Source organism: Cryptomeria japonica, chromosome 10, assembly GCF_030272615.1.
Source record: "Cryptomeria japonica chromosome 10, Sugi_1.0, whole genome shotgun sequence".
NCBI lineage: Eukaryota > Viridiplantae > Streptophyta > Pinopsida > Cupressales > Cupressaceae > Cryptomeria > Cryptomeria japonica.
In genome coordinates, this window is record NC_081414.1 from 843,304,077 (window position 1) to 843,312,033 (window position 7,957).

The following is a 7,957-nucleotide window of genomic DNA, read 5'->3' on the forward strand; positions in this document are numbered from 1 at the left end:
ATTAATTAATTAATTTAATCCACTAAAACACTCAAATTAAACAAAACTCAAGCAAATACTCATAAAAAGATCAAACGACAAAATACGAAGACCGAACAAACTAACAAGATGACCAATTGACGACACTCATACAAGTGTAACTAAGTAAAATAGGGTCAACTACTATCTCCTCCACTTCCATCGGAAAATATAAGGCACGCTCAGACTTGTGAAGCCAGGTGAAGACGATACCCCGTACCTACCCGGTACTTGTACTTGCAATATCTTGCATCACCGAACCACACATGCATATATATACAATATAGAAAACACGACATACACACCGATGAAGGAGAATCGCGACGTTCCCTGTCTCACCGAAATGAGTGAAGGAAAATCGTCCCCTTGCATCCAATACACTCGCAAACACACAACATATAATTACACATTGCATAGATAAAGTAAAATGTCAGTACATAGCAATAATCCATAAAATGCCATAAATCAAAAATACTGAAATACTACAAATAAATTATACATCTCATCTCTAGATAAAGCATAATGTTATAAAAATCTGAACAATATATCATGGTAATGCATCCACTAAAAAAAACAACCAATAATAAAATATGATTCTAATGACTTCAAACTAGTAGGGGTACTACACCAATTCTCGCATGAATGTATGATCAAGAATATCCGATGGGAAGTGGCACTACCACCTGACCATGTGATTCCAAAATGGAACCACCCCACCATGCTAGGAGATAGCGGAGGACCCTCAAGCAAGAATAGACAAGACAAGGATGACAGTACAATATGAGTCCATAATACTCCATGTGACTCGAACTCACAATACACTAGTGACCCTAAAGAGAGAGTGTCATCGTATGGCTTAAGATGGTTACCCTAGGTAGGTCTCCATAGGTCCCGACCCCCATCCTGGGTTATCCTAGTAACCTTTCTCGAATCCCTAGCTCCATCTAAGTCTCATGCGGACCCTACCAACCTTTCATGAAGACAAGGTGGTAGGTTTGCCATTACAGGCCTTCCCACTACAACTTGAGCCTATACGAGCAGTAAACCATGTGCGGGGTACAATATCTTAATTAATATTACAACTACCCACCCCCTAATCATTTATTAGATTATCATTTTTTAACTGAATTTTGAGGTGTTATCCTGCAAACCACTTCGAGTGTGGCTCCCACTTGAAAGCCACTCTCTCATAGGACACTAACAAACATGGTCACTCTACGAGGACCCTATGGTGACACAAAAAGCCATAACACCACTATCCAAATACAAGTGGCCAAAACAAAGACATACTAACCCCTGACCAACCATAAGGATCAAGCACTACATGGTTATGACAATGAGGTCGTACTACATTACTTGGTCAAGGAATACCAAAATACGTCATAGTAGGATGACTGACATAAACGAGGGATAACAACCAATTAAACCCCCTTGCAAGAAGAGCTAAGATCACTAAGATCCAACATAGTCAATCTTTTAAAAGAACATCAATCATATATAAACTTGCAATTTTCATCGATCAAATTAAACAAATCATCAACATCATGAAACTACGAGAAAATCAAGTCATCATTGTATTGATAGGGCTAAGGATCTAACTAATCAGAATAATCCATTAAATTCATCTAATTTGAAATAGTAAAAATCATAACAAAAATAATAGACATATATTTCCCAATTAAAACTCATTTATTCTCAACAAATAAAACCAATTATTATATTATTAATAAATTAATAACAGTTATTATATATAACAAAATATATATGGTTAATGTGTCGACCATGGCGAGCGAGGTAGGGCAGGGTGAGAGCAAAAAGTAGAGGACAAATTACGAAGTACAGAGGGAAGTATTTGGAAGTCATTCCGTGGGGGACAATATCCAACAAAAGGCTTATGACCGCATACAGGGCATGGTCAAGGGAGATGAAAAGAAGAAATCAGCGGACAGTTAGACCAAGAGGTCAATTTTGGAGGATGAATGGAATAATCAGGGACCAAAACATAATTGCTGCAATAACGATGATATCTCTATGGAGAAGGATGATGCCCCAAATCAGAATACCATGAAAGGAAGCAACATGCCGAGACGGGTTGAGATTGATTTAACAGAGGAAGCTATTGATGACAAAGGTATTTGGGAGGATCTCACAGTTATTGTCAGAATCATTAGGCCGAAAAAACCTAGGCAAATCATTAACCCATGGATAAAAGACAATTAGGGTAGTCAAGTTGTGGTGAAATTTATTCTGAAAGGCTTTTTTGTGGCAATCTTCACAGAGAAAGGAATAAGGGATCAAATTCTAAGTTCAAAAAACTGGTATTTCCATAATTTTCCACTCTACATTTAGCCATGGACACCCAATTTTAACACGTTGAAACTCGCAGTCTATGAAACTCCCGTATGGATCAGACTGTATAATCTCCCAATCAAATATTGGGGGGACTCAATTCTTGAGAAAATTGGGTGAACGCTCGGTACCCTTTTGGAAATTGATGAAGAAATCATTGAAAATGATTCATATATATATATGCCAGGATGAAAATTGTAGCGGTCGAACAAATTCCTTCCATTATAAATCTTAGAATGGACAATGGATTATGGAAATGGGGCATTGAAATTGAGAGAGAAGTTTATGCATGTCAAAGATGTGGAAGTAAAACCCATCAAACCAAAAGTTGCAAAATTTTTGTGCGTAGGGCATATAATTCTAAGCAGAGGAAAGAAGATAATGATAAGGAAATATGGTTAAAGAAAGTAAATGAGTAGAAATAGAAGCCTCCTGAGATAAAATTATTGCCTGATGCTAGGATGCATCTTGAACCTAACCCTCAACCCTATCATAGAATCAGAAATCAATAATGTTGAAGAAGTGGTTATACCAAGCCAAATTTTGCCTCCTTTGCCAGGCTATCAGACCGTAAACATTTTTGAGGAATGCACAAGTGATACAAAAGGGAGTAGTTCAGACTGAGAGGGTGAAGATGATGTCTTGGACAACCTAGACCTCAGATGCATTAGTCAATCAACCAATACCCTCTTGGGTAGAGCAAAAGGGGTTAAAGGTAGGAAAAACCATAAACAAACCAGAGAAGAAAAAGCATCAGAGAAAGGTATCATTAGCGTTCTAGAATACATGAAGAACTCTAAGGGAGGCAACCCCTCCCTTGGACAGAAATGAGAATCTCATCTTGGAATGTCAGGGGCTTAACAACCCTTGACAAAAGATGCTTGGTCAAAAGATCTTTGGCCAAGCTAGAGTCTGAAATGATCTTACTTCAGGAAACCAAATTGAATGGTCATAAGGTGGCCGAATTCATAAAATTTTGCAATAAGTGGGAATGAATATTTCAAGACACCAGAGGATCTACTGGAGGATTTGGAATTCTGTGGAACTCAGAGGTTTTCAAGGTGATCCCATTAGAGTCCAATGAGTTTTGGATAGCGTGGAACATTATATACAAACTAGGAGGTTTTGGCTTTCCCTTGTTTAATATATATGGGCCGATTAAGACAGATGAAAAGCTAAGAGTATGGACAGAGATATATGAGCAATTGCAGCTTTTAGAAATGCATAAGGTAATCTTGGCTGGGGACTTCAATGCAATTTTAGTTATTGATAACAAGGAAGGAGGGCTGAGGAAGAGCACTAGAGTAATGGAAGACTTCAGAGAGTTCATTTCAAACTGTCAAGTGGTGGATGTTATTCCAAAGAATGGTAAGTTCACCTGGACCAATAGAAAGCTTAACTTTTCAAAAATTTCTGAAAGATTAGATCGCTTTTTTGTGGGGGAATGGTGGATTAATGGTAGCTTCTCCATTGACACTAAAATCATCCTACAAGATGGATCAAATCATCTCCCGGTTACTTTGTCAATTAATCATGAGGCTCATAAGAACATAAATTACTTCAAATTTCAGAGTATGTGGTGGAGGGACCCTAAATTCATTGATCTACTCAAAACATGGTGGCTGGAAAGCAACTCTTTTTCGGGCTCCCTTAGCTTCTGTTTTGTAAAGAAAATTCAATATATCAAAAACAACATAAAACTCTGGAACAAATCCTCATTCAAGAATATATTCTTTGAGAAAATTAGAATTGAGTAAGAACTGGAAGAAATCAACAATCGAGTCATGCTAGTAGGGATGGTCAGGGAAGACTACTTGAAGGAAAAATTCCTCAAGGAGCAGCATGCGGAATTGCTAAGAAGAGAAGAAGTATATTGGTGAGATAAGTCAAGAGAATTATGGGTTGCTAAGGGAGACCGTAACACAAAGTTTTTACATGCAACTTCAAACGTCAGAAGAAACAAAAATAAAATTACTGCTATCTTGGATGGTGGAGGCATTTTGAGAAGCACTGAGGCTGAGTTAGAGCATGTGGCACTTGATCATTTTGTTAAATTATTGGGCAATTTTTGTCAAGCAGGCGGTATGCCGGATAACAGGCTCCCTGAACTTATGCACAAGTTGGTAAGTGTGGAGGAGGCTAAACTACTCTGTGAACCATACTCCCTAGAAGAAGTCAAAAGGGCCACTTTCAAACTCCATCCTCACAAGGCACCAGGTCCAGACGGTATGACAACTAAGTTTTATCAGAAGTGTTGGGACTTTCTAGGATATGATATCTGGTTGGTTGTAGAAGAATTTAGGAAAAAGGGGAAGTTTGTAAGAGAGATGAACAATACAGTCATTGCTTTAATTCCCAAAAAATAGGAATGCACTTCAATGCATGATTTTAGGCCCATATCATTATGTAATACCATATACAAAATCATCTCGAAAGCAATGGCCAACATACTGTAGAAGCTCTTACCTCACCTCACCTCAGAAAATCAGAATGGGTTCACCCTAAGAAGAGAGCTAGCAAACAATATTATTTTAGTGTCTAAAGTCATGCACTCCATCCATAAAGAGAAATCAAAAGGTGTGATCATTAAGCTTGATGTTGCAAAAGCTTATGATAAGGTAGTTTCACAATTATTGATTAAGGTTCTTAGCTATTATGGTTTTCCAAAGGAATGGATAGACTGTGTTAGTTTTTGCATCTCCACAGTTAGCTTTTCTGTGCTTGTCAATGGTGTGGTTTGTGGCTTCTTCAAAGCTACCAATGGATTGAGGCAAGGGGACCCTTTATCTCCGGCCCTCTTTGTTCTCATGGCAGAAGTCCTTAGCAATCTAATCAAAACCAAGCAATCTGTCTATCATTGGAAAGGTATACAAGTTCATAGATTGATAGAGCCCATTACCCATTCTCAATTTGTGGATGACACTATTTTGTTTGGTGAAGCAACAATGAAAGAAGCCAAAGGAATTAGAGAGGTATTAGAGGAATACTCAAAGATGCCAGGCCAGGTAATGAATATGGATAAGTCACAAATTTTCTTTTTTAACACAGAAAGATTGATACAGAACCGCATTTCACAATTGCTTGGATTAAAAACTGCTGATCTGCCCCTCAAATATCTTGGGATCAGAATTAACATGGGCTGTAGGCAATCACATATTTGGGAGGATGTACTTAATTCTTGTAAGACTAAATTAGAACAATGGAAGAATAGATGGCTTACTCAAGCCAGACGACTATTAATGATTAAATCAGTGCTATCAGCAGTTCCAATCTATAGTATGCAATGCTTTCAAATGCCCAGTACGGTGGGAGCGAAATTAGATGGGTTTCTAAAAAAGTTTGTTTGGGATGGGGCCAAGGATCATAAGAAGATACCTTTGATTAACTAGGATACAATGTGCATGCGGAAAGAGGATGGAGGTGCAGGGTTGAGAAAAATGAGTATGCAGAATTTGGCACTTGGAGTGAAGCTGTCTTGGAAAATGTACAAAAGCCCCAATAAATTATGGTGCAAGATCTTTTAGAAAAAGTATTTGGACTCAGACGACTCAGAACATATCTTCATAATTGCAGACGCAGCCAGGGGCTCTCCCACTTGGAATTTTCTTTGGGACAGTAGGGGCATATTAACGAATCATATTTCTTGGAAGATTGGCAATGGTAATAGGGCCAAGTTCTGGGGGGATTCATGGGAGGGGAAGCTGCCGCTATCAGAGTGCTTTGAAGATTAAGATTGGGTCAACACTATCGAAGCCACTATTGGCATGCAAGTTGGCAACTATTTTGAGAGTACTGAGCCTCATGGTATGAGGACTTGGAAAAGGGTAACTATTGGCAGTACGCAATTGTGCCAAAAACTCAAAGAATTACTTAACAACAGATCAATATTAGCGTCAGATGAAGAAGACAACTTATTCTAGTGTGCAAAAAAGTCAGGGGAGTATAGTGTTAGGCTGGGCTATGAAATCCAAAGGCACAAAATCCTCAATCCAAACTAGCCCAGTAAGTTATGCTAGAACAAATGGGTACTGCCCAAAGAAGCAGGGGCATTCCTATGGGTTGCGCTAAATGGGAGGATACTCACTGGTGATAGGCTGAAAACAATAGGTACACAAGGGCCAAGCTGGTGTGTGTTATGCAACAATGGGGAAGAAATAGTGGACCATCTACTCTTCAATTGCAGGTTTGCTCAAAGGTGTTGGGATTGGTTCCTTGGAATGGTTAGCCTATTTACAACTATAAGTATGACTCTAAAAGACTTCCTTGTTGCATGGCCTAGATCTAGTCAGTCAAAATGGGGCGTCCTATGGTTGATTGGTCCAACAATGATTGTTTGGTATATCTAGAAAAAGAGAAATAAATGAATATTCAAAGAATCGGCCAAGCCAGTAGAAATAGTCATGGACAATCTTAAGACAGACATAGAAGAAGTCATTTGTGGTAAGTCACGAAATGTCAGAAAATTCAAATTCAATGATTAGGACATGGAAATGGAAAGGAATTGGTCTTTAAAAAATGCTTTATTCCATCATCCCAAGAAAAGAATCAATAGGAAAGAGGTCAGATGGGAGAAGCCACATAGAAATTGGGTTAAACTTAACTTTGATGGGGCCTGCAGAGGTAATCTGGGACAAGCTGAGTTTGGAGCAGTCATTCAAAATTAGGAAGGGAATATGGTGAGTGGTACGTATGGCCATATTGGCTGTGTTATGAATAATGAAGTAGAAATAAGAGCCCTTGAGGCTGGGCTTGTTCTCTGCAAAGAGAAAGGTTTAACTAATGTACAGATTGAAGGAAATTCTCACATAATTATAAATGGGGTGACTACTGGTAGGTTACTTAATTGAAAACTTGTTAAATGGTTGCCTCACATTCGGTTATTACTCCAAGAAATTGAGCCATATGAAATATCACATATTCACAAGGAGGGAAATCGAGTAGCAGACCTATTAGCAAATTTAGGAGTCAATTCACAGGCTGCAGAAGTGTCAGTTGATCCCAAGACACTAAGTTCAGAGATTATGGCCTTGTGCAGAAAAGACCTATTGATAAAGAAATGCGATGGAGTGGGATGATGACCCTTGAACTAGGCCTACGGTTGAAGGACAGATGATAGAATTATTGCATCGAGAATAGGCCAATCCCTCAAAAGATGTAGCGATGACAGTCTGATTTACAGAGGATAGGCAGATGTGATGGAATGGCAGATCCTTGCAGACTGTGGGATCTAGATTAGGTTGAAAGAATATTCTAGAGTTTGTACGTCTTTTTATTGGCCTTTGCAAGAGTCGAATGCATGGTTAAGTAAGGCACTTTGAAGGAATCCACATCTTGGCTAGTGCTCGGGCTAGACTGAGACTTAACCATGGCCTACTTTGGTAACATTGGGTGCATGAACTGTGAAGAAACATTAGATGTGTAGCTTCATAGATTATTTGTCACCGAGGGCTATGTTTATGATGAGATCAAAGGACTAGTGGGGATCACACTTAACTTTGATCGTCATTGGTGCGATGCCACGATTTATGAAGTTGTGCTCATGCCATTAGTTGACATCATTGAGTGCAGGGAAAGAGTAGTGGAGATCCTG